Source organism: Dasypus novemcinctus, chromosome 8 (assembly GCF_030445035.2).
Source record: "Dasypus novemcinctus isolate mDasNov1 chromosome 8, mDasNov1.1.hap2, whole genome shotgun sequence".
Taxonomy (NCBI): Eukaryota; Metazoa; Chordata; class Mammalia; order Cingulata; family Dasypodidae; genus Dasypus; species Dasypus novemcinctus.
The window spans coordinates 112152621-112180201 of NC_080680.1; the positions used below are offsets into that span (position 1 = coordinate 112152621).

Genomic DNA, 27581 nt, shown 5'->3' on the forward strand with positions numbered 1-27581 from the left:
CCAGGGTGTGAAGATTCATTGACAAGTGACCTAGGGCAGAGGTTTCCATATTAGTAAGTGGCACCTTTGAGGTCTTGTTTCTATTTGGAGCCATGAGGTTCAAAGATATATTTTATGGGGTAGCAGATCCCCAGGTTTTAAAGGTTGTTAATATTTATATTTTATGACCCAACCCCTTTTTTAGGATCTCTGCAAACACTCTGGGAAGAGTTTCTCCCATTTTGCAGAAAAGAATTTTTTTTAATTAATTTTTTTCACTTCATTTATTTTTTTAATTAAAGTTAATAGATCACAAGGAATGTTACATTAAAAAACATAAAAAACAAAAAACATAAGAGGTTCCCATATAATCCATTCTCCACCCCCCACCACATCATTTCTGTAAACTGCATTTTTTTGAAGATATATACATCACACAAAAATATTACATTAAAAAAATATAAGAGGTTCCTGTATACCTATCTGCCACCCTCCCCACCCCACTCCTACCACACCAACAACCTCCCTCATTATTGTGGCACACTCATCACACTCCGTGAACACATTTTGGGGCACTGCTGCACTACACAGATAATGGTTTACCCTGTAGTTCACACTCTCCCCCAGTAAATTCAGTGGGTTTTGGCAGGATATATAAAGTCCAGCATCTGACCCTGCAATATCATTAAGGACAACTCAAAATCCCAAAAATGCCCCCACATCACATCTCTTCTTCCCTCTCCCTACCCTCAGCAACTACGTGGCCACCTTCTGTACCTCGATGCTAAAATTTCTTCTAGTACTCGTCACAATAGTTTTATAGTAGAATATCAGTAAGTCCACTCTAGTCCGTATTTTATTCCTCCATTCTGTGGAGCCTGGGATGGTGATGTCTTATCTACCTCTTTATCAAGAGGGGGCTTAGATTCCACATAGATGATGGATGCAATTCCTCTGCTTACAGTTGTAGGCACTCTTGGATCCCTGGTGTGGTGGTTGACCATCTTCACCTCCCTGTTAGCTGATCTGGGTAAGACCAGTGAACCAGAGAGTAGGAGTCTCCACTCTGCTGAGGCTCAGGGCCCAGCTGGCCCATGGACAGTCCAGAGATTCAAGTCTTCTGAGTATGGACCATCCCTAGTGTGCCAACCACAGGTTCAGTAAAAGTGACAGAAGAGGCATATGTAGAAAAGTCACATCTGAGTCCAGCTCCATCACACTCAGGAGCACAAATTCCAAAGTAGAGCCCCCAGACATGGCACAGGCTTGAAATCCATCTGCCATGACTATATACCCTATGGCTCTCCGTAGCCTTCAGGAGAACTAGTACCTAGGGTTGTATGTACTTTGGCTTTTTCTGGGGTCCAGATAAGAATTTTGTTTCTTGGAGGTACCAGGGATTAAATCCAGGACATTGGACATGTGAAGCAGGCACTCAGTCACTGAGTTACACCTTTCTACTTGCAGATAAGTATTTAAACAGCACTATTAAATAGAGCCCTTGATACTAACAACTATGCTTGTGAGCCTGTGCACCTAAAATAAGAACTAGGCCTAGAGCTGCAGGGTGCCTAAGAGTTACCTCCTGAGAGCCTCCATGTTGTGCAAATGTGGCCACTCTCAAAGCCAAACTCAGCATGTTAATGCATTACCCTACCCCAGCATGGGACATGACTCCCAGGGATGAGCCTTCCTGGCACCGAGGGATTACTACCAAGTACCAGCTGATGATGTAACTAGAAAATGACCTTAAATAAAAGGGTCAACTCAGACCAGCAGAATACCTCAGCCCACACGTAATATCAGGTGTTAAAAATGCTTTTGACCTTGAATAAAAGGGAGAAATGGAAAGGACAAATGAGTTTATATGGCTATGAGTCTCCACAAAAGAGCTGGGAGGTCATCAGAGGGGTCACCTCTACGCATGCCTCAGTAGGGTCCCAGAGACAGCCAAAGTAAATACAAGTCCAGGTATTGGTTCTTCTGAGGGCTACAGAGACCCACAGGTACTACGGTCATGGCAGATGGAGTTCAGTGCCATGTCAGTTGGCTCTACTTTGGAGTTTGTGTTCCTGAATGTGATGGAGTTGGACTCAAATGTGATCTTTGTTCACAAGCCTCTCCTGTTACTTTTACCAGACCTGTGGATGGCTCTGGGCTTGGCGTATACTCAGGGGACCTGAATCTCTGGACTGTCCATGTAATAGCCAGGCCCTGAGCCTCAACAGACTTGCAACTCCTACCCTCTGGTTTATTGGACTTACCCCAGCCAGCTAACAGGGAGGTGAAGATGGTCAACCACCACACTAGGGAGCCTAGAGTGCCTACAACTGCAAGCAGGAGAATTGCATCCATCATCCATGTGGAATCTAAGCCCCCTCTTGATACAGAGGTGGAGTGGACATGACCATCCCAGAGTCCACAGGATGGAGAACTAGAGTTTGGACTAGAGTGGACTTACTGGTGTTCTGCTGTGGAACTATTGTGATTAGTAATGGAAGAAATTGTAGCATTGATGTGGAGAAAGTGGCCACGGTAGCTGCTGAAGGTAGGGAGAGCGAAGAAGAGATATGATGTGGGGGTATTTTCGGGATTTGGAGTTGTCCTAGGTGGTATTGCAAGGACAGTTGCTGAACATTGTATGTCCTGCCATGGCCCACTGGGTGGACTGGGGGAAAGTGTAAACTATAATGTAAACCATTATCCATGTGGTGCAGTAGTGCTCAAAAATGTATTCACCAAATGCAATGAATGTCTCATGATGATGAAAGAAGTTGTTGATATGGGAGGAGTGGGTTGAGGGGGTAGGTGAATGTAACATTAGAAAAATAAAGACAAAAAAAAATCTTCTGGAATAAGGCAGTAGTATCAACCCATGAATCAATCAAAACAAAACTTCTTGTCATATACATAGCCAGCGGGAGAGTTAGGACTTGAAGTCTTGAATTAAATTGAAGTTTGGCCTTAAATTAGGGCTGCCACTTACTGGTTAGTTACATGATCCCTGTCAAATCATCTCTAAAATTAGGAGGAGGCCATTTTGCAGAGCTGGTGGGAGTATGGGCTTGGCGGTTGGATGAGACCCTTGGCACCATGCATGGCCCAGTGGTGGTTCTTGGTGAATTCTGGGCTGATGCTTTTCCTATAAAAGTACTGCAGTTTCTCGGGTTAAAAAAGAGTCTCCCAGCATCTACCTACCTACCTACCTACCTACCTACCTATTTATCTATCTATCTATCTATCTATCTATCTATCTATCTATCTATCTATCTATCTATCTATTCTCTCCCCTTTCTCCTGTTGTCTGCTCTCTGTGTCTATTCGCTGTGTATTCTGCACCTGCTTGCATTGTCAGGTGGCACAGGGAAACTATGTCTCTTTGTTGTGTCAACTCTCTGTTGTGTGATGCCACTACTGGGCAGGCTGGTTTTTTTTTTTTTTTATGCGGGGTGGCTCTCCTTACAGGAAGCACTCCTTGCACATGGGGCACCCCTACATGGGAGTGCCCCTGTGTGGCATAGCACTCCTTGCACACGGCAGCATGGTGTGTGGGCCAGCTTACCACACAGGTCAGGAGGCCCTGGGGATTGAACCCTGGACCCTCCATATGGTGGACGAACACTACCAGTTGAGCCACGTCTGCTTCCCATCCCAGCATTTTAAAACAGCTGAAACCCCCTGCCCCAATGCTTCATATTTACAAGTGCCCTGGGCTTTTACCCTCCAAGGGATAAGGTTTGGATGAAGCTGACACATCTATCATGGGCACCAGCAGGTGCCAGCACAAGCTAAGCTTTTGGAAGGGCTGTCTGATTTGACCTGATCATTTTTCATCCCTCGCTGTGACTCATGGAAGTTTCAGACTTCTTTGCTTTAATCCAGAGAGATTTCTGCCTCTCTCTCACAGCCTTTCTTGCTTGTTACTCCCAACCTGGGAGGAAATGTCCAGGGTTGCACTGTCAAATGTTAATTAAGAAGAAAAAAACCTTCTGTTTGGGGAATCCTTGTAACAAAACTAATAAACACCGGCGGCCACCTTTGGACAGCGGCTTTCAGTTTGCAAAGCACTTTCATGCCTATTAGTTCGTTCAGTATTTGCAAAGCCCTGGCAAGGCATTGTGATGGCTAAGTGCTAGTCTCTGAAGTCTACAAATTGCCTTCAGATTCCCGTGTTCACCTCTTCCCAGCCAGATCATCTTGGGTAGGTTACTTATGGTCTCTGAACCACAAAGATCTAAGGAGAAAGTACTTGGCATGTGGTAATAAACTGAATGGTTTTTAGCTATGATTCCCATCATGCCCATTTTATCAAGGGGCTTCATTTAGTTTTTCCATGGTATCTTACCTCAATCTAACAGGCTGAGCCTACTTCTTTATTTTCACACCCTCATCCTACACCTTGAGTTTGGACTTCTAACCTTCAGAACTGTGAGACAATACGATTCTGCTGGCCTAAGCCATCTAGTTGTGGCAACCCTCGGAAATGGCGACACCAGCCTTTAAGTGGATTGTGCCCTCTTAGCGTCATGCCCCCAGTTTGCCTTCTGCACACCGTGGTTACAATGGCTGGGTTGATGTGGTCTGTTTCCCCATCTGCTGTCTCCCTGAGGACAGGACAGGGATGGAGTCTTCTCACTTGTGTAATCCCTCTGCCTGATAGCTAGATGGCACCCGGTAAATGCTGGTTTGAATGAATGCATGGGATTCATCAATCCAGCTAAAATTATTTCTGGGAAGTGTTCAGGTCATTGAGCCCGGAGGCTGTTGAGCCAATTCTGGAACCAAGTCACCAGGCTCTCAAGGTCCCCCTTGGCTGGCTCTGACTGTGATGTGATTGCGTAATTTTTCTGACCCAGCTGGACACAGGAGACAAAACTAAAGCTCTGAATGTATAGACCTCAGATTTGCAGGCTCAGTAGAAGGTTTCCAGTGCCACTAACCAGCCAGTATGCAGAGGCCTGCTTTTTATGTATCAGAAAAGACCAAATTACAGCATGCCCGCCTTTGATGTGCCGTCTGTTTCGTCTTTCTGAATAAAAGGGAAACTCTGGCTCCAGGCTGATTTTTGATCACAAAAATAGACTAAATTCCAGCCCTGAAATTATCAAAAGTGCCACATACTTGACAAGCAGCTGAGCAGAGAGCAGCAACTACCAAGTTAGTAATTAAACAGAGCTCAAGTCAAATTAACAGAGGCAGACAATCTTGTCTGGCGGTCAGAACAGAGGCTGGGGAGCCCTGGTGTCTGCAGGCATCAGTCAAGTCCAAGGAGGGACCCCAGGGCTCCAGCCACCCCTTCTGCCCTCCTGCAGAGGCTCCCAGGGTGGGAGGGGCTACTGCTGAGGGCTGAGATGTGGGGAGGGGAGGCAGGAGGAGGCTCCACTCCATTTCAGAAGTTGTTTTCAAAGACAGCAGGGGCTGTGGGAGATTTTTTTTCTTCCTATAACATGATTAGAGCTGGCTTAGAATCCTTATAAGCTTTTTTCTTTCTTTAATATTTACCTTTTATTTTTAAAAACTGTATTCCCCTCTCCCCCCCAGCCCAGATGGTTCTCTTGTCTGTCTGCTCAGTGTTTGCTCGCCTTCTCCAGGAGGCACTGGGAACCGAACCTGGGACCTCCCACTTGGGAGCGAGTGCCTAATGGCTTGAGCCACATCCATTCCCCATGGGTTGTGGCGTCTGCAGGCTTGTGGCATCTGCTTGTTTAGGCATCTGCCTGTTGCAGTGGTGTAGTGTCATCTCGTCTTCTCTTGGAGGCACAGGGACCCAAACCCAGGACCTCCCTTATGGTAGGTGGGTGCCCAACTGGTTGATCCAGATCTGCTTCCCAAGCATTTTAATATAAATAAATATTCATTCAGAAACTCTCGAGTGCCCACAACAATGGACAAAACAAAAGCCCCAGGCTCGGAGAGCCGACATGCTGATAGGGGGAGGCAGAAAACAAATAAGCAAATAAATATACAGTATTCCAGGTGGCTCTATGTGACATGGACCTGACTACAGTGAGATGAGGAAGATTGGGGGTTCAGGAGTGGGGAGATACAGGGGAGTGGGGAGAAGAGAAGATGGAGTTGCTGTTTAATGGTGGGTGGTTAGGGAGGCTACTCTGATAAGGTGGTATTTGGCAGAAGCCGATTGGGGACAAGACTTCTGGGCGGAAGGAGCAAAGGTCCTGAGTTGGAAGAGTGTTTAGCATGTTTGAGGAAAAGCAAGGAGTCCAATAGTTCAGTGTGTCCGGATAAGGGCGAAATGGGGGGAAGCAGTAGGAGACGAGGTTGGAGAAAATGAGGGGCCAGAGCAGGAAAGCATTTGAAGGGCACTGGCCTTGCTTCCAGTTTAGAAGTGGAGGTTTTGAGCGGATCCGACGAGGTTTGTAGTTGTTGCGCAGGCTGCTGTGAGAGCAGACAGCAGGGAGTGAGGGGTAGGAGCGGAGAGGCTGATAAAGAGGCCATGGCGGATCCAGGAAGACACAACTGTGGCTTAGACCAGGTAGTGGGTTCAGAATAACCTTTGAAAGTAGAGCATGTAGGAGTTGCTCGTAGTTTGGATCTAGGATATAAAAGGAAGAAAGAATTCAAAGACGACTTGAAGAATTTTGGCCTGACCAAGAGGAATGATGGAGTTGCTGTTTACCAAGATGGGAAATACTGTGGAAAGAGCAGGTCCGGGGGATGGAAACCAAGAATTTGTCTTTGGCCACGATAATTCTAAGAAGCCTATGATAAAACTATGACAGGTGTGGTGAATAAGCACATCTCCAGGGATACAATCAGAATGCCACTTCATTTTTGTCTCCCAGTGTCCTTTTAACATTTATTTGGTGGAGGAACAGTTTTCCCTGCCCGTGGGTGAAAACTTCGGCAGGCACCATGACTCTTCTGGTCCCTCCTAGGTATCAGACAGTTCTGTGGTTTTCTTCAAGTAGGCAACTGTAGTCTTGGTTCAGAGATAAGAATGCTCCGTTCAGCTTATTAATCAGTATTTACATTTTCAAGGAAAGGTAATGTTCCTTCTGCTCCCAATGCTCCCCCATCTCCCCACCTTCGAACCCCTCAAGGAAGGGCTTGCTGCAGGCAGACCACCTGCACTGGGGGAAGTTACGGCTGCCTTTTTTCACTTTCTTGCTCATCTCCTCCTCAGCTGGGCTTTTAACCCCTCCAGGGCTGGAGACTGGAGGGTGGAGTGGAAAGGGATCAGAAAGTTCTTACTTGGCTGGTCTGTCCTGACACGATGTCCCTCTTTCTGGGGCTGGTTAATGTTGAAAGCTGAGTCTTTCTTGGTCCTGTGGTGAATTCTCTGGCGGCTCCCAGCTGGGCTGCTTTCTGCAACATCTTCAATGTGTGTGAGGCAGCCTCTTCCACCACCGCCACTGGTCTTCCTGTGGCTCAGTCCACACCGACTTGCATTCTTGCAGTCCCATCACATTACTAAGCAGAACGTTTGATCAGGAATGGAGAGGCTCCTGGATGACTCTCTTCTGCAAGGACCTCGTCTTGCCTGCTCTTGGCTGATCCCCAAGGAGTTACCTTTTCTCTGCTACCCCCCACTGCTTTAGCAACTTCTCACCTTTAGACTCCCCAGGTGGGAATGAGAATCCTGCCTATTAGGCACCTCCCTCCTGATAGGACACAGATCAGCTCTTCAAGTCATCTCTCACTAGATCTGAGCTAAGGAGGGATTTCCCCCATCTTTTCCCTTCTTCGGGGAGAGGGGCTTTTCATAGCACAGGTTTCTTCAAAGAAAATCTTTCACAAATCCTTCCTCCCCTCAATCTCTGGATCACTTTGCCTTTGATTAACAGTGTTGAAGGGCCCAAGTTAAGCTGTTCTCAGATACCCACCTTGAAAATACTCCTTTGCATCTGGCGCCTCACTCTACTATGTGATATCTATTGCCTTGGCTCCAGTTCCCTTTTAAAGATCTTTTGTTACACTTCTAAATTTTGGGAGTCAGTAGCATGTAAATGCTACCTAAGGCCGCAAGGTTAGTGAGCAGCGAACACGTCTGAAAACGGAGCCCTGTGAGGTCTTGAGAGACCAGGGAAATGTAGAACCAGCCAGGGACACAGCCGGAGCCTTCAGAATTTGCCCTGCGTCTGGATTGGCTTGAACAAACAAACAATCCTCCAGGCTCCTTGAACTCATCTTCTAGTCTAAATTATAATCAAGACTCTAGTAATTGGCTTTTCCAAGAGTGAATGTTCACAACCCCACTCTTCATATGTAAATGTCTTTGGCATTTATGAAGTATCCATTATCTCATTTCAACCACCTGATAGATAGCCCTGTGAACTGAGGGTCAAAGAACTGTAAGAGGCTTTCCCAAGATTCAAGAAGTGAGAGAGCGGGAATTTGAACTCAGGTTTCTGTGTTTTTTTTGAGGTACAGGTGCTGGGAATTGAATGCAAGATCTCAGATGTGGGAAGCTGATGCTCAACCACTGAGATCCATCAGCTCCCCCAAGTTGTTTTTTTCATTTGTTCATTCGTTTGTTTTTAGGAGGTACCAGGGATTGAACCTGGGGCCTTGTAGGGGGGAAGCAGGCCCTCAGCTGCTTGAGGCACATCCACTTCCTGAACTCAGGCATTTAGGCTCCAGGTTTGGTACTCTTATTTCACAGCTGTCTCAGAGGTACTCTTGACAATATTAGTTTTCTAATTTTTGCCAAAGTAGACAATTGTCTAAATGAATGGCAAAGGTCTCATCTCATATCCTGGCTACCTAGGGAGCTGTGCTGAGAAGGATTCTAAGGCATGATGAGGTTCAGTAAGAAAGAGTAGCTTGAGGGAAGTGGCTCAAGTGATTGGGCTCCTGTCTACCATAAGGGAAGTCCAGGCTTCTTTTCTTGGGCCTCCTGGTAAAGGCAAGTTGGCCCACGTGACAAGCTGGCCTGAATGGAGAGCTGGCCCAAGCAGAGTGCTGGTGCAGCAAGATGATGCAACAAAAAGAGACACACAGAGGAGAGACAAAAAGAAATGCAGCAGACCAGAGAGCTGAGGTGGCGCAAGAGTGAGCACCTCTCTCCCACTCTGGAAGGTCCCAGGATCAGTTCCCAGTGCTGCCTAAAGAGAAGACAAGCAGACACAGAAGAATGCACAGTGGATGGACACAGCAGATAATGAGGGGGGTGGGGTAGGGGTATAAATAAATAACTGAATCTTTAAAAAAAAAGAGTAGCTTAGCTAATTAGTGGTGATTGCCATTGATGCAGGAGGGGTTCTGGTGGCACATAAGTCATGCATTTGACATCATGATTTCATCGTTGCTCCTGTCGGGGTGTGTCAGCAGTTCCTCAGAACAGTTGTAGTTTCTCAGAACATATCAAAAGAATGGGAAAGGGAAGAAGAGAAGCCTAAACCACCATTCGGTTACTTGGAGATGATAATATTGTATACATGCATTTCTGAGAGCATACATTTTTAAGATGTGGCATCAACAAAGGAAGCAATCAAAAGTTAGAGCAGCTTTGCAGATAAATAGAACTAGTCATTGTTCCCCAGCTCTTTTCTCTCCTCACTTTTATTTTGAGAAATTTCAAACCAACAGAAAAGTTAAAAGAATAGTATAATGAATGCCCATAGATCATGTCCCTAGACTTGCCAATTGTTAACATTCTTCCTTTCTGAATTTATTCTGAATAATCTGACATTAAATGAAAGATTCATGCCATCTCTTAAGAACAAGGACCTTCTTATACATAATCACAATACCATTATCACACCTGAGAATTTTAATATTGATTAAATATCACATGACATATAGGCCATATTCAAATTTCCCCAGTTGCTCCTAAAATTAGGAACATCTTAGGGATGTGGTGGACTGGCCTTAATATGTATTCCCACCTTTTTTTGAGGGCCTTCCTTTACAAAGACTTCATTTTCCCCAACCTGTCCTGCAGCTGGAATTTAGTTTCCACCAATCACTTTTACTCACCTAGATTTAGAAGGCAGAAATGAGGCATGGGTCATGGTTTGCTACTCTTGCATTTCTCCTGCAAGCACAGCTCTTATTTATTTTTTCTGCAATGTTGGGAGAGGCTACGGGAAGCTGTTGGAGGGTTGAGGCAGAGACATGATGTGTTCTGATTTAATTTTAAGGATCACACTGACTACTGTGTGGAGAATATAGGTTGTAAGGGGGCAAATTTGGAATCAGGGACCCATTTAGGAGGCTCTTCTAGTCCGGGTGGAGTTGATGGTGGCTTGGACTAGGACAGCGTCTATTGATAGAGAAGGTGAGGGGTAGTTAGATTCAGAATATATTTTGAAGGTGGAATCATTAGAATTTACCATTGGATTGTGAATAGGGTATGAGAAATATGATCTCCAACTCCCTTGTAGTTAGAATTCTGAGTGTAATTTGCGTTCCAAATTTGAAAAGCAAAAAGCGATCAGAGATCATGATTTTGCTACTTCCGAAGATTTTGGGCCTGAGCAATTGGGTGAATAATGGTGTCATTCAACAGATATAGGAAATCTAAGTTTTGGTGGGGATGACTGTGGGCACTCAGTAGTTCTGTTTTGGATGGAGATTGTCAAGCAGGCATTTGAATATATGGGGATGGGTCAGGGCAGGAGATACATATTTGGGAATCATCAGGGTAAACATTACTTTCAAAGCTATGAGAATGGATAAAGTCACCTAGAGAAGAGGAGAGGCCTGAGCCTATCTGGAACATTCCATGTTAGAGTTTGGAAAGAAAGGATCTAACTGGAGCCTGAGCAGTGGTGAATCAGAGAGGAAGAAACGTGGAGATGTGAGGCTCCAGGAGCCAAATGAAAAAATGTTGCAAGGAGGATGGAGCAATCAGGTGTGACAAATAGTCATGAGACATGGAGGGAGATAAGGGCAGATTATTGGAGAATTTTACCATTGGAGTTTGGCAACGAGAATGTCATCTCTGACCTTGATAAAAGGAATGATGGAGGCAGGAACCTGAGTGGAGCTGGTTTAATAAAGAGTTAGGTACGAGGAAGTGAAGAAACTTTCTTTTTTTTTTTGAAATTGGAGTAGAATTTATTTTTCAGAAGCCACTCTTCACAAAGAATACATACAACGAATAGCAGATAATTTTGGATCCTATACTTAGTTTTGAGTTAGCACTTTGAGAAGCTTGGCTACATAAAACATTTTATACCAAAGAGATACTACCAAAAATCAACCCTTAAAAACTTCCAGGAAAGAACATGGAGTCAGTTATATTCAAAATCTGTAGTTCCTCCTCAAATCAAAACAAAATTTCTTTGAATACATTGATAAGGATAACAAAAATTACTATTTTCTAAAATTTTAAAAATATCACACATAAAAATCATAGCATCTGTTAATACTTTTCTTTTATGACTCTCAGAATTTTATGCATTATCCCAATAAGTAGTATTTTATAAAATAACCAGCTGTGAGAATTATAAACTATGTAGCTGCTAACTGCTACCCTTCATTTCTGCTTGTTATTTCAGAATTTGACTTTTTAATTATAGAAGTGTCATTTTCATTAATACTTCTACTATTTCTTATTATTATAAAAGCAGACTCAACTTTTCTCTAAATTTAGAAACTAAGTCAGTACACCATAATTACTGCAAGCCAATCATCCAAACAACTTCAGTTTGCAAATTAGCCCTTCAGAAGAAATTAGAAATAACTTTTGGTGAAGAAACTCTTTCTTGAGTTTTGCTGTAAAAGAGAGAGTGGAGCTAGGTTTTTTTAAAAAAATTAAAATTTTATTTTTTATTGGAGAAGTTGTAGGTTTACAGAAAAATTATAAGGAGGATACAGAGCTCTCATAAAGCCCCCATACAGTTTTCCCTAATATTGACGCAACATTAGTGTGGTACCTTAGTTAGAATTAATGAGATAATATTATTATAATTATACTTTTAACTATAGTCCATAGTTTACAGTAGGATTCATTGTTTGTGTTGTACAGTCCTATGTCTTCTTTAAAAATTTTTTGTTCTAGTAAAATCTTTACAACCTAAAATTTCCCCTTTAGCCATATTCTGATACATAATTCAGGGTATACGTTACATTTGCCATGCTATGCTACTATCACCACCATCCATTACCAAAACTTTTCCATCATCCCAAACAGAAATTCTGTACCATTTAAGCAATAACACCTCATTCCCTACCCACACTCTGGCCCCTGGTAACATGTATTCTGGTTTCTGACTCTGTGAATTTGCTTGTTCCAATTATTTCATATCAGTGATATCATACAATTTTTTTTTTCATTTTTTTGGCTTTATTTTTTTAGTGTTACATTAAAAAATATGAGGTCCCCATATACCTCCCACCCCCTCATCCCACTCCTTCCCCCATAACAACAACCTCCTCCATCATCATGAGACATTCATTGCATTTGGTGAATACATCTCTGAGCACCGCTGCACCTCATGGTCAGTGGTCCACACCATAGCCCACACTCTCCCACAGTCCACCCAGTGGGCCATGGGAAGAAACACAATATCCGGTAACTGTCCCTGCAGCACCACCCAGGACAACTCTAACCCCTAAAAATGCCCCCACATCACATCTCTTCCTTCCACTCCCTACCCCCAGCAGCCACCATGGCCACTTTCTCCACACCAACGCCACATTTTCTTTGATTACTAATCACAATAGTTCATGAATAGAATATCAGTAAGTCCACTCTAATCCATACTCTATTCCTCCATCCTGTGGACCTTGGAATGGTTGTGTCCACATCTATATCAAGAGGGGGCTTAGATTCCACATGGATGCTGGATGCAATTCTCCTGCTTTCAGTTGTAGGCACTCTTGGCTCCCTGGTGTGGTGGTTGACCTTCTTCATCTCCATGTTAGCTGGCTGGGGTAAGTCAAATAAACCAGAGTGTAGGGGTTGCAAGTCTGTTAGGTTTAGGCTATCACATGGTCAGTCCAGAGATTCAGGTCCCCTGGGTATACATTAAATCCCAGCACCAACTACAGTTCCGGTAAAAGTGACAGGAGAGGCTTGTGAACAAAGATCACATCTGAGCCCAGCTCCATCACACAGAAACACAAACTCCAAAGCGGGGCCAACTGACATGGCACTGAACTCCATCTGCCATGATCATAGAACCTGTGGGTCTCTGTAGCCCTCAGGAGAACTAATACCTGGGGTTGTATCTACTTTGTCTTTGGGACTCTGCTCAGGTGTGCATAAGGGCAACCCCTCTGATAACCTCCCGGCTTTTTTGGAGACTCATAGCCATATAAACTCATTTGTCCTTTCCATTTCCCCCTTTTATTCAGGTCAAAAAGCATTTTTAACTCCTGGTATTATATGTAGACTGAGATATTCTGCTGGTCCGAGTTGACCCTTTTATTCAAGGTCATTTTCTAGTTACATCATCAGCTGGTACTTGGTAGTAATCCCTCAGTGCCAGGGGGGCTCATTCCTGGGAGTCATGTCTCACGTTGGGGGGAAGGCAACACATTTACATGCTGAGTTTGGTTTCGAGACTGGCCACATTTGAGCAACACAGAGGCTCTCAGGAGGTAACTCTTAGGCACCCTGCAGCTCTAGGCCTTGTTCTTATTTCAGGTGCACAGGCTTAGAAGTATAGTCTTAGTATCAAGGGCTCATTGTTGGACCTTCCTTCCTTTTTGGTCTTTGCCGTTGGACTTGGGGGATTGTTGCTGTTCCTTTAGGGACTGTGATAGAGCTCCCCTGGCTAGGAACTCAGCACTCCCTCAGTTGTTGTTTTTAATTTTAACCACTATGAAAATATCCAAACATTTTTATGTGCCCTAGATATAATTTGTCCTTCTCCCTGGCTTAGTTCACTGAACATGTTGTCTTCAGGTTCATCAATTTTGCATGTATCAGAACTTCCATCCTTTGCAGCTGAATAATGTGCCATTGTATGTATGTACCATATACCTGTTGATGGACACTTAAAAAAAAAAAGATTTATTATTTATTTCCTTTCCCCACCCCCCCCAGTTGTCTGCTCTCTGTGTCCATTTGCTGTGTGTTCTTCTGTTTCTGCTCGCATTCTTGTCAGTGGCACCTGGAATCTGTGTCTCTTTTTATTTTATTTTATTGATTGATTGATTGATTTAAAGATTTATTTTTTATTTATTTCTTGCCCCCCCCCCCAGTTGTCTGTTCTCTGTGTTCATTCACTGTGTGTTCTTCTGTGACTGCTTCTGTTCTTATCAGTGGCACTGGGAATCTGTGTTTCTTTTTTTTGTTGTGTCATCTTGTGTCAGCTCTCTGTGTGTGCAGCACCATTCTTGGGCAGGCTGCACTTTATTTTGCACAGGGCAGCTCTCCTTACAGGGCACACTCCTTGCGCGTGGGGCCCCCCTATGCGGGGGACACCCCTGCATGGCATGGCACTCCTTGTGCGCATCAGCACTGTGCATGGGCCAACTCACCATACGGGTCAGGAGGCCCTGGGTTTGAACCCTGAACCTCCCAGATGGTAGGTGGAAACTCCATCAGTTGAGCCAAAGCCGCTTCCCTGATGGACACTTTTGGGTTGCTTCCACCTTTTGTGATTGTGAATAATGCCATGACCAATATCAGTGTGCAAATATGTTCATGTCCCTGCTTTCAGTTCTTTTGGGTGTTTATATACCTAGAAGAGGAATAGCTGGGTCATATTGGAACCCTGTATTTTTCAGATGTGAGATATTGCAGCCTATTTTGTATGTCGATGGGAACGATTCAGTAGATAGGGAAAAAAGTCTGGTGCAGGATATGATGATTGAAAAGTCCTTTTGTAGCCAAGAGGGAACAGATTCAGAGGACAGGTGGAGGGGATTTCCCCAGACTGCAAGCAGGCAAGCTTCATCTGCTGCAGCTGGAGAGAAGGCAGAGCACACGGGTCCAGCTGCAGGGAAGATGGCGAGGTGGTCTTCTGGTGTTTTCATTTTTCTCATGAAGTAAGAAGCAAGGACATCAGCTGAGAGTGAGGAGGTGGGAAGGGGGACTGGACTGTATCCATTTTTTTGTTATTTTGTTTCTTCCTCCCTGCCAGGACTTAGCACAATGCCTGGTCCCTAGAAGATAGTTTGTGTTGACAGAAAGATTTACCTATAAACCATCACCTTTGACTTCAAGATAAGTCAGTTCAGGAAACCAAAACAACAAGATTCTCATATTTGTACAAAGAAGCAATTCTTATATTTAAACCTTTAGTTTAAGACAATAGTTGTCTTTAGAGCATTCCTAATCTAGAAATATTTTCTGATTCAATATATCCACAAAGTTCTGAGTCTCCTCAAGAGGGTGATAATATTCCTAGAGGGAACAAATAGCCCACCTATGTTTGAAAACAATTGAGCAAACTCTGACATTTTTCAGTCCTGAGAAATAGTTTGGTAAACCAGCCTTAAATCTGTGTGTGACATTGCTGAGCATTCCTCTCTTGGTCAGTATTTATTTTTGGAGCAGTTTGGGGCTTTTAAATTTTTTCCCATCATTTTTTGTCATGTTGAGTTCTAATTTCTTGATTCAAATTTATTTTCTTTACTTAACCTCTAAGAGTCTTCAGATTAGAGTGGAGTGTAATGATAATGGAAAAAATATCCAGTTTGGTGTTAGAAGATACATTCTGGCTCCTCTGCTAGTTCCTGACTGTGTGACTTTGGGTTATTCAGTTCAGTTCTCTGAGACGGAGTTTCTTTGTTTATAAAACAAGGATGACGCCTGCCTCATATAGTTATAGTAATGATGACAACCACCTCTCTATAACTTTCAATCATTTTTCCATATATCATCTTATTTGATGCTCAAATCAATCCTATAAGCCTGGTGGGGCATTCATTATCAACTTCTTTCTACATATATGGAAACTGAGGCAGGGCAAGGCTAGTATGAAAAGTCAAATATCCAGGAGATGTCAGAGAGCTGGAGTTCAAACCCAAATATATTTCCTATCAAAGCCCATATTCTGTCCACCACACTCCATTGGGTTTATTTATTTATTTATTTTTTGAGAGTCATTTGTAGATATTTATTTTGTACAAATAAGGACATTCTTATACACGGCCACAAGATAGTTAGCATTTGGAAATTAACTCCGTTGGGTTTAGAGAGCATTTTATAAATCTCAAAGCAGTCTGCAAATGTAAAGGATTATTTCTGTTAATTTACCATCCACTCCTGAGTGAACAGTTCTGCTGTGAAAATAGCAAACCGTGCAGTCGATAATCTAGAACCGCACTGTTCCTTAGGGGAACCACGAGCCACCAGTGATTACTGAGCACTTGAAGTGTGGCTGGTGTGACTGAGGAACTGAGTTTTTCACTTTGCTAAATTTTTATCAATTTAAATTTAGAAACCAACACTTGATTCAGTCACTGGAAAACTTTTAAGTATGCTTGGAACAATCTGAGTATGAGTCTAGTTTTCAGCTGTAACTTTTATGATCTAAATACAGATCGACTATTTTCAATTAAAATTTAGCATCCATATTGTGATGTGCTCTAAGTGTAAAATATATACTGGATTTTGTAGCCTTTGTTCAACAAATACGGTATAAAATATCCCATTAATAACTTTTTAGATCGATTATATGTTGAAATGGCAATACTTTGTATAGAAAATATAATTAAAATTAAATTTTTTTTTTTTTTACCTTTTCAGTGTGGCTTTGAGAAAATTTAAAATTATATATGTGATTCTCACACTTTATTTCTCTTGGAAAGCACCACTCTAGAATTGGCTATGAAAAAACATTCGTATTGTCTTAACTAGGGATTTCCAGACCACACCAATACGAGCCATATTTCACATTTCACATTTTCTTTCAAGTAAGAAATTTCCAGAACGACCCATTCAAAACTCATGGAGACTCTTGTGAAGGCTCATTTAGGTTTGTTTGGACCGTCTGTGTGGAGGCTTCCCAGGTCACCCCTTTGCGCTTCCTGCCAGCCCGGAAGGCTAGCTCCTGAGTCTCCTTCCCACCGGCAGGGCTTCCTGGCTGCGATGACTTGGGCCCTTCTGGCCTGGCATCTGAGTCTGTTGTAATCGACTGTACGTAGGCCTGGTTCCTGTGCTCTCTGCCGAGCCTCTGCTTGGGCCTCTGCTGGCTTGGCTATTTCCTTGGGGTATCCCAAGGATATGATTGACCACAAGTATGGAAAAGGCGGGATTGCAGGCAATCCCCTAATTTTATACATGTACACATTCCTGAAAGTTTAGTGCACTTGAGTTGAAGACAGACATACTAGCTGTAAGGTGGGGATTGTACACCTAACGGCTGAATCACATTGCAGTCTCAAATAATGCCTTGTCTTTTAGCCACACTCTTTGATGCTCTAAATCCAACATTTCGTGTATGTTCTTTAACTTTGTTCCTGTATTCAACATTGAAAACATGGTCAACTAGCTAAATGTTCAACTAGACTAAAGATTTGCCACTTTCAACACCACTGATAAATGCTGTCATTTTTCTCAAATATGTTCAAGTTATAAATCCCACACTTCTCATCAACAGTATTAATATTTTCATTTTTTCTACTTTCCATTTAAAAATATTCAAGGTAAAGAAAAAAAATGTTTTTCAAAAAATGCCAGCTTTGGATTTTTAGGCTTTTTCAAATGAAAAATTATGCGGCAGGCTGAGAGGTGCAAGCCGCTGTGGTTGGAGCAGGGTGGGGAAGTAGGCAAGGTGGGGGGAGGTCAGCGCCGCTGTGAGGGAGCTGGCGGGTTGCTGCCAACTCGTGGCTTGAAAACTCACAAAATCACTGAAATAAGATACTCACACAAGGCATCAACCTTTCTTTTGGGTGATGCTGCTGAAATTATTGTCAACTGGCAGATGGTGCCACCGTGATTCTTTTGAGCTGCTGCACGGGAGCCTGAAGGGTGGCAGTTCACAGCTGGCTTAGGACTGTGCACAAATGGAGGTTGTTCACTTGAGGTTTGATTGGTCTCTGCTGGATACTTGACTCTCAATCTGGGTGGTCCCAGAGAGAGGCCCTGTGTGTTTTTTTCCTCTGGGAACATGCCTGTAATTTGGGGGAGGGGCTGCTCCAGATAAAGATGCTTTCTTTGCTCCACGCTCAGCAATCTGGCATTATTCCCTCGCTGTCCAAACCCCCGAAGAGCCTGGATAATTTTCCTGACCAAGCTGGCCTCATACGCCAAGGCACTGAAGTGTATGGGACACTTGCCAAGTGCACAAAAACAGACGATAAAATCCTGAACTCCCTCCTTCTCTGCTCCCCACTCCCTGGTTCCTAATTTTAGCACGGTGGTGGGATAGGGGACAGTTCCAGCCTCACCCGCCGACATGACCGATTCACATTAATAAATGAGTGTTCTATTAATGGTAGAGAAATTCCCTCTTCTCCGAACAGGATCTGGTTTCACTGGGAGGGCAGAAACAGATTCCTATTCAACTGAGCGGTTTATCAAATTGCCTCGAGAATGAAAGCAAGTAAACAGTTCATCAGACCCCATCCTTCTCAGCCTTCAGCCTCTTTGTCTCTGCATAATGGCCTTTAGTTCTTGAAGAACATAAGAAGATGGGCAGGAGGATGCCAGGTCTAGCTGATGTGCCATGTGATTGTTTCCCCGCTGGATGCTTTAAATAACTAACCTCACTGAGTTCTCCCTGCAGTTCTGAGGTGAGCTATACTTTTCCATTCACATATGAGAAAATCCAAGGTCAGAGAGGTGAACTAATTTGCTGAAAGTCACACAGCTGGTGACTAGGCATTGCTCTAAAATCCATTTGCTTATGTAATATTAGGAAAATACCTTCAACAGTAGAGTTAATAATTCCCACATGAAATCCCGCAGCCTTGTGTACAGAGTAGAATATGACCCACACAGCAACCTGTGTTATGCACCTGTCTCTCCCACTATACCTGAGCTTTCTAAGGTTGGGGAGAGGAGCAGATACTATTGGTTTTCCTCCCGTCAGCTACTCCTTTCCATTTCCTTGACAACAGGGTTTAGCTCATTGGCCAGAACACAGTCACGTGACCACACTTAGCTGCAAGGGAGGCTGGGACATCTAGTTTCAAGGACTGTTTTATTTTATTAATGATAAAAAGAATCATACTTTGAATTAATATGTTTTGCTTATGTGTGAGGACAAAGTCCCTTTTTTTTTTTTTTAAGGTACCAGGAACTGAGAGTTGAATCTGGGACCTAGTATGTGGGAAACTGGTACTCAACCACTGAGCCACATCAGCAAACCTGAGGTGGTTTTTTTGTTTGTTTTGCTTGTTGTTGTTGTCGCTGTTGTTTTTTAGGAGGCACTGGAACCAAACCTAGGACCTACCATGTAGGAAGCAGGTGCTCAACTACTACTTGAGCCACAGCAGCTCCTGAAATGTAGTCTTGTAAGTGGGCCGTTGCTCTTAATAAAATTCAGGTCCTAAGAAAAGGTGGAGTCTGGATTTTAGGTAGGAAACTAGCAGTTTCTGTATAGGAGACTTTAAAAAATGTATATTTTTAAATACCTGTAGGAAAGACACATTTTCCATCTCTTCTGCTACTCCCTTTTTCCTTTAACCTTACCCAATTCCCATATATGTATTACCTCTAGGCATTGAATTTGGAATATGGAAAAAACATCTGTGGAAGGCAGGACTCTTCTTTCTTCTGATAATTTGTCTTTGACATCAGGAGCGTGTCCTCCCCTCTCTGCTCTGGGAAAGGACTTCCAACCGCTGCCCCAAATCTGGAAATGTAGCTCCAACCCACGGTAAATTGTCTCCCTGATTCTGTGCCCGCCCCACTCCTGCTTTCTAAAACAGTTCTTCTGACTTAACACAGTTCAGTGCGATTTCTACCTTATTTTCAGGAAAATGCCTATTAAGGTGAGGCAGAGGTACATGCCTCAGCCATTGCATTTGTCTGGAAACATTAAGTGTACAATGTTTTAGTTCTTCTAGAAGAAATGCACCCCCCACGCCCTGTCCCCAGATGTGCCTGCTCTCTTACCCAGCTGCTAGTGCTAAGGCAAATACTGAGGGAAGCTTACTGTTGTTTCAGTCCCTTCTGAATGAACTGACTTGGGTCTTTGTTTTAGGTGCTGCGAATTTGGTATTTCTGATGTACTTAGCCTGTGGAGAAGGGAGCCTGGGATCTGAGGGAGTGGTTAGAATAAAACCATTTCCCACTTAATTTTAAAATATTATTTGTATCTATATTTACCAGCAATTTCTTTGATTCCTGGAAAGGCTCTGAGGGAAAACTGGTGAAGCTCAGGTGATTTCCAAAGGGTTCTCCAGTAGTTTCCCACAGAAAATGTAAAAACACGTTTGATTTTAGTTTATTTGGAAGTATTTCAAGAAAGCAGATCTAACATGGAAATAAGGGCAGATGTATGAATAAGTAAATATGAAAAGCTTTTGAAAATCAGTAAATGCAGTTTTTCTGAAACACTGATAATTCTCACTTGATGTCGAACTTATTTTTCTTTTGCCCCAAACACTGTGATTGTTTTTTATTTTTTTAACAGCTTTATTGAGATATAATTCGCATACTATATAATTTGCCCATTTAAAGCATAAAATCTGGTGGCTTTTTGTATATTCACAGATATGTGCAACTATCACCACAGTCAAGTTTACATTTTTACACCTTAAAAGGAAATCCCTTACCCTTCCGCTCTTACCTACTTACCCAGCCCTAAGCAACTCTCTAAACAATTTCTCCCCCCCAACCTTGAGCAACCGCTAGTCTACTTTCTCTTTAATTTTCCCTGTTCTGGGCATTCCATTTGAATGGAATCATATAATATTTGGTCTTTCGTGACTGGCGTTTTTCACTTAGCATGAGGTTTTCAAGGTTCATTCGTGTTGTAGCATGTTTCAGTACTTGATTCCTTTTTAATATTCTAGTGTATGGATATTTCACATTTTGTTTATAAAGTTTCACTGTCTTGGAGGACAGGATTACTTGTTAGGCTGACTCTGTAGGGCAGGGTCATCTTGGTACTTTTAGTGACCAGCACAACCAGGGACTCAGGACGTTTGTGTGGAATTGAATGGACATCATTATTTCCAAATTGCACATCACAGTAGAGTTTCATTAATGGACCTAATTGATTCATATCTTACAACTATGAGGAGAGCATCACAGACTCCTGGACCTTCTGTGTGCGTGGGTGGGTGGGGGGGAGGATCAGTGTGCAAGCTAATTAATTCGTTTCACATATATTATTGTGTTCAATTCCAGCCGTTTATGAGCTTTAAGCAGACAGTTTTGCTCTGAATGAGAGATTCCGTACCCATAGTAAATGGGAGTGTTTGACTTTTCTGTACTTTTATGTCCCTGTTATGTATATTGTAGCAGCATCCAAGGTTAAATTATTTTGACACAGAGAATTGTGATCAAGAAATTTTTACCTAGGTAAGGATATAACTGGTTCTCTACTGTGGCAGTATAAATAGAAGTTTGAATCTGTCATTTGGCAAAATGGGCCACCTCCATTGGGTCAGTACAGTTTCAAAGAAGGCAACCTTCTGACTACCCAGTTTTAAAATACCAACAATGGGGAAGCAGATTTGGCCCAATGGATAGGGCATCCGCCTACCACATGGGAGGTCCAGGGTTCAAACCCAGGGCCTCCTTGATCCATGTGGAACTGGCCCATGTGTAGTGCTGATGCGCGCAAGGAGTGCCCTGCCACACAGGGGTGTCCCCGTGTAGGGGAGCCCCAAGCGCAAGGAGTGCATCCCGTAAGGAGAGCTGCCCCGTGTGAAAAAAGTACAGCCTGCCCAGGAATGGCGCTGCACACACGGAGAGCTGACACAGCAAGATGATGCAACAAAAAGAGACACAGATTCTGAGTGCTGCTGACAAAAATACAACTGGACACAAGAACACATAGAGAATGGACAGAGAGCAGACAACGGGGAGGGGGGGTGGGAAGAGGAGAGAAATAAATCTTAAAAAAAATAAAAAATAAAATATCAACAATGAGGGAAACTTAGTAGAAGACTTCTTGTGTCCATAGTGACCTATGGAGATATAGCTGGATTTGCAACATATTTTAAAATCTTTTAATTAAAGTATAAGATAGGAATAGAAAAACACAAAAATCATAAGTATATAGCTTGAGTTTTCACCAACAGAACCTACCCATGTAATTAGCACTCATTAAAAACCAGAGTGGTCTCAGGTCCCTGGAACAGAAGATTCTCTGATTCCCCCTTGCAGTCTGCCAGTGCGTGCGTGTGTGTGTGTGTTTTGGTAGACACGCAAGTGCACTTCTCTCATAAGCACAGAGGAAAGGAAATCCTTCTCTGTTTCCTTCCATCCTTAACATTATCCAAAAGTTGAGTTCTAGCTTAGACAAATCTAGTCCCTGGAATTATTCTTAACATAATAATAACAGAATGACCTGCAAGGGCCTCAGGGCTGAAGGACTCCAGGAATGGAAGAGATTGATGGTGCTTCGCCGAGCTGAGTGCACTGCAGCTTCACAGACCTCGAGAATCCCTGTTTTATGTGACCCACTAAAGGAGACTTCTGCGTCCTTCATCCAGAGACACATTCTAAGTATGCAGATAATGTGGAATGGAGCTGGGGGAAAGTTGTGATTCACTCCTTCACTCCTTCACTTTCTTATTTTCTGCACTTCGCCGGGCACTGCTAGAGACACTGGGGATTTAGCAAAGAACATGCTGTTTGCACGGCCCTTACATGGTAGAAAAGGGGAACGGAAACCAACAAGTAGACACATACATGGCAAGATGCCTTGACAGAGCTTCAGTGGCTCAAAGACACAAATAAGGATAACACGAGAATGAGAGGGTAGGGAACAGGGTGATCAGAGAAGGCTTCTTTGAGGAGTTGACTCATTTTGTAAAATAAGCTTTCTCATTCAAGTAGAACACACATTCAAAAACATGCACAAGTCACAAGTGTACAGCGCAATGAATTTTTCCTAAGTGAACACACCCGCATAACCCCCACCCAGGTAAGAACTAGAACATTGCCTGCACCCCAGAAGCACCTCCATGCCCTGAGGAGGTGACATTTGAGCTGAGACCTGCTTGCTAAGTAAGAACTGTACAAAGATTTGAGCTCAGAGTGTTCCAGTAAAAGAGGATAGCAATTGAAAAGGCAAGGGGAAGAAGTTGGCATGCTTGAGGAAGAGAAAGAAGGCCAATTTTATCAACCTGCTGATTTAGCACAACAATATTTGAGTTATGTGTTTGTGACATGGTTCTCAGCTTGAGACTGGAAGGAAAGCATTATTTTGATTATAACTTTTATTCTACACCCATCCAGTAAGCTGGACTCCAAGGGAACTTGGAGTAGAGAGTCTGAGCTGGAAAGTCTTAGGAGATTTTATTGGTCACATGGTATCTACCACCCAAGTTCATGCCCAACTCAGACATGGAGACTTTCACAAAGATTTTGTAAACTCTCCCATTATAATCATTCCCCTAGATTCCTTTCATTTCCAAGTACTTCCCATCACCATGACAACCCATTAAATAAAAGGGAGGAAGAGTTCCTCCTGTTATCTTGTCCAGGGCCCTGGTTTTGATATTGGCTATTCCAAGATTATATCATGACTATGTACTTGAATACTCCAGGTTACTTAAATGTTGCACACAGGTGGGGCTGGTTCCTGAGAAGGCGGGTAGGGAAATAACAGAGGCAATGGGAAGCATGTAAATAACTGGGAACAATAGGAACCCTGGGAAAACCCTTACTCTACAGTCTGCCATTCAAAGCTGTTATGCTCGGAGAAGATAATGTCAAATCATGGTGGTAGAGGCCGTCTTCAAAGTTTTCTCCCTGTTCTAGTTAAATATCGGATGGCCTTGTGATGATCAACATTTCCATGTAGGAACAATGCTCATTCAGAACTTGACAAACGGAAACTTCTGGTGAGGCAGTCCTGCCATTACTCTGAGCATGCGCGAAATATGTTACCCCGCTCTGGTTGCCTGACTCCCCCAGCAACTCAGAGCTCAGAGCAAGCCCAGGGTCCCATGTCCATGGCCAGTGTCGGGAAGATGCCGTGGGGCATTCCCGCATGGCCTCTCTGCTCTAGGCCTGCTGTGGCCCCGCTCCGCTCTCTGAGGATCTGAACGTGACCTGCAGATCTTTGCTGGTTACCATCCTCAGCCTTCAGGGGCCAGAGGTGGATGGAGAGGGACTGTCTCCCCATCTCTGCTACACTCTGTTAGAAGGGCCCCAGAGCAGGGCTGTGTGAGCTCCAAGTTGCTTCCACCCTCACCAACAGCCTCCTGCTCACCAGGGGACTCAAGGCAGAAACCCAGGGCAGGGTTTGTCTAGAGACAAACTGGAGTAGCAGAACCCTCACTGTGCTAGAATTTTCCAGCCTTAGAACTTTCTTACAGGCTCTTTCTTCCCTAGGATATGCTCTCTCTAGGAGGTTCCTTAGCCACCTCTTCTGGTCCATCAGATGTGTCCACACATCGCTGACTCCCCGGCCTGAACACACTCTAGGGCTTTCTCGTTAGCCCACCCATGGTTCCTGGCACTGAATTATGAAGGCCGGAATCTTGCCACCTCCAGCTAGGACCCTGTTGCCCCCACCCCTTTTTCAAGTGTGCTCAATGCTTTTGTCTTTCTTTTTAATTAGCACGTACCTGATCCTTGCTTTGACAAGTCATGCCCCGAAAAGAGAAGGCAGATGCTCTCAGTCAAACCGTATTCATAGCTGAAGATCCTGGGATGTTGGGTCATTCCTTTGGAGCATCTTTTTAGTGAGGAGGATGTGAGAAGTTAGTGGACCCCTAACCGATCTCTTTGACCAGAGTCTCACCCCAGTAATTTATCCTTGTGCAGGCCACTTGCATAATCTTTCTGAAATACTGAGTCACACCCCTGATCTCAACACTGCCAGGTTAGCCCATTGCTTTAAGGCCAAGTTCTTTATCAGATGGACAAGGCCCTTCCTCATCTGCCTCGGCCAGGAGGCCCGCTCCTGCCTCGGTTCCCACCACTGCCTTCCACATGCACATTCTCCGGTCACACCAGACCAAGGCCCCTCAATCCACTCCTGCATACTTCCGCATGCTGTTCTCCGCTCCCCTTGTCTGCCTGGCCAATTCCTATTCATGCTTAATGGCCCAGCCCAAATGTCCCCTCTTCTAAGAAGCCCTTCCCTCCCTAGATGAAGGTAGTCTCCTTACTGCAGAGAAGGTGTCTCCAGCAGGAGGCCCAGGGCCTGGCTCACGTGCAGTGCTCAGTCGAGGCTCTACTCAGTAGTTGGTTGCTCCTGAGACACGTTGTGTCTTTTTACAGGGCCTGGATTTCCTTCCCACTCTGCATTTGCCAAGTGCACTTTCTCTACTGATTCAGCTCCTGGACCTTGTGTGTGTCATCCATTAGTAGACCAGGGAGTTGCCTGTTCCTGAAAGACGTCAGCTCCCTTAATCCTGCATCGTAACTGGATTATGTCAGCCTCCACCACGTGCCTGGAGGCCTCCTATGGGTCAGATTTCAAAATAACAGAGAAATGTCATACTCAACTACTCCAGGCCTGCTACATCTTTGTTTTTAAAACAGTTTAAAAGAATTACACCCAGGAAAGAAGCTGAGGCGAGTGAGTGAGATTGAGAGAGAGAGAGAGAACACTTCCAAACTGACAATACAGCTAATGCATGAACTGAGTCAAAGGGCTCTCAGCTCCTCAGGGTGATCTGCAGGAGAAACAGAGGGGTCGTGGAGTGGAGGGGAGCTCCCTTCCGAGTGCGTCCCACCATTTGTGCACTCACGGGGCAGCCCCTTGTCAACAGGATCCCTTCATCCAGGCCCAAGCCACAGCTAATGAAGTAGGCCTAAAGCAGCAAGAGAAGCTGCTGACAGAGGCTGTGGGTGATACAAGGAAGGGGTGGGAGGATTCAAGTCTTGGAAAGTCAGAATTGAGGCACTTAGAATGAGCCAGAGTCCCTGATTTATGCTATTCATGACCCTCCTTTGATCAAAAGCCTTTGGTGCTACCCTTTTAAAGCCACAGCCACCTCCCTCCCTCCCCACTTCCCTAACTCTTGGAAACCAGTAATTTGTGTTCCAGCTCTGTAATTGTCATTTCAAGAATGTTATATAAATGGAACCGATATGTGTCCTTTCGAGATTTTTTTTTCTCCCGCAGCAGCAGGTTGTTGCAAGTACCAATAGTTGGTTCTTCCTTATTGCTGAGTACTATTCTAGGGTCTAGATGCAGCACAGGTCATTTGTCCATTTTCCAAAAGAAAAGTGTGAGGGATGCTTGTGTCTTCATTTCCTGGCTGCTAAAACAAATATCATTCAATGGGTTGGCTTCACCACTGGGATTTTATTGGCTCACGTGAGGTTTTGAGGCCAGGAGGTGTCCAACTGAGGTGTTGGCAAGGCAGTGCTTTGTCGTTGAGGAATGTGGGGTTTTGGGTCTGGCTGCTGGGGATCCTTGGCTTTTCTGTCATTGGCGATGTCCTCTCCTTTCCCTTCTTGATTCCAGCTAACTTCCAGCTTCTTCTCCACATGGCTTTTTCTTCATGAAGCCTCCAGTAATAGGATTTAGGCCCACCTTCATTCAGTTGGACCACAAGTTAACTAAAAATAACGTCTTCAAAAGATCCTCTTCACATTTAGTTCATACCCCAGGAATGGGCTGCAATGAAAACCGTCCCCCTCCCCCCACCGGGGTCCACAATTCAACCTCTTACACCCTGTGATGGAACTCTTCTGTCATCTTGACTGTGGGGTGGTCACACAAATTTATACATGTGATGAAATTGCATAGCAAAAAAAACACACACACAAGTGTGTGTAAGCTGGCGAAATTTGACTGGCGAGTGGATTTCCTGCTACTATCCTCACGTTCTGTAAGGTGTCAGCATTGGGTGAAACTGCATGAAGGGTACATGGGATCTCTCTGTAGTATTTCTTACAATTGCTTGTGAACCTACGATTATCCCAATACAAAGTAAAAAAAAAAGCCTTTCGTGGCACATCTTTGCCTGGGAACAAAGGTTAAATGCTTTGGTCTGGATTCCAGACCCTTCCACCTTCTAGACCCATCAGTCTTCAGCCTTCTCTTTCAATACCCTTGTTAGGCTGATCGGGTCAGCATCCATCATACCATGCCCTTTCCTTTAAAATAAACTTTTCTTTTTAACCCAAGTGTACCTACAAATAGAACAGGGCAGAAATCATAAATCAATGGATTTTACAATGTGAATCCACCTGGATAACTAGAACTAAATAAAAAAATGGAACACTGTCAGGACGCCAGGGTCCCCTCTCTTGCCCCCATCCGGTTACTGCCCTACAAAGGGTAACTGCCATCTGATTTCTTACATCATGTATTAGTTTTGCCTGTTTTTGAACTTTATGTAAATGAATTCACAATTCTTTTTTTAACTGGCTTCTTTAGTGCAACATGTTAGTGAGATTTAACCCCATTATTGCAGGTAGCAGTAATTTGTTTATTATCATTGCTGTGTGGTATTCATTCCATTGGGTGAAGAACTGACATTTTATTTATACAGACAATGATTATTGGGTTGTTTACAGTTTGGGGGCTGTTTCAAGTAATGCTGCCATGAACACTCTTTTATGTGTCTTTTGGCATGCATATGTTCTCATTTCTCTTGGATCTATACCTAGAAAGGGAATTGCTATGTCATAGGATATGCACACG

The 27581-nt window shown here is 43.8% G+C and overlaps 1 long non-coding RNA gene across 1 annotated transcript; it reads right to left on the reverse strand.

Moving 5' to 3' along the window:
* LOC131279630 (uncharacterized) lies at positions 1–25377 on the reverse strand. The gene is made up of 3 exons (XR_009187026.1): positions 25090–25377; positions 24544–24653; positions 1–30 (listed from the first exon to the last, which is right to left on the reverse strand). It is a non-coding gene; the product is annotated as an uncharacterized lncRNA (long non-coding RNA).
* Positions 25378–27581: the final 2204 nt, after the last annotated feature.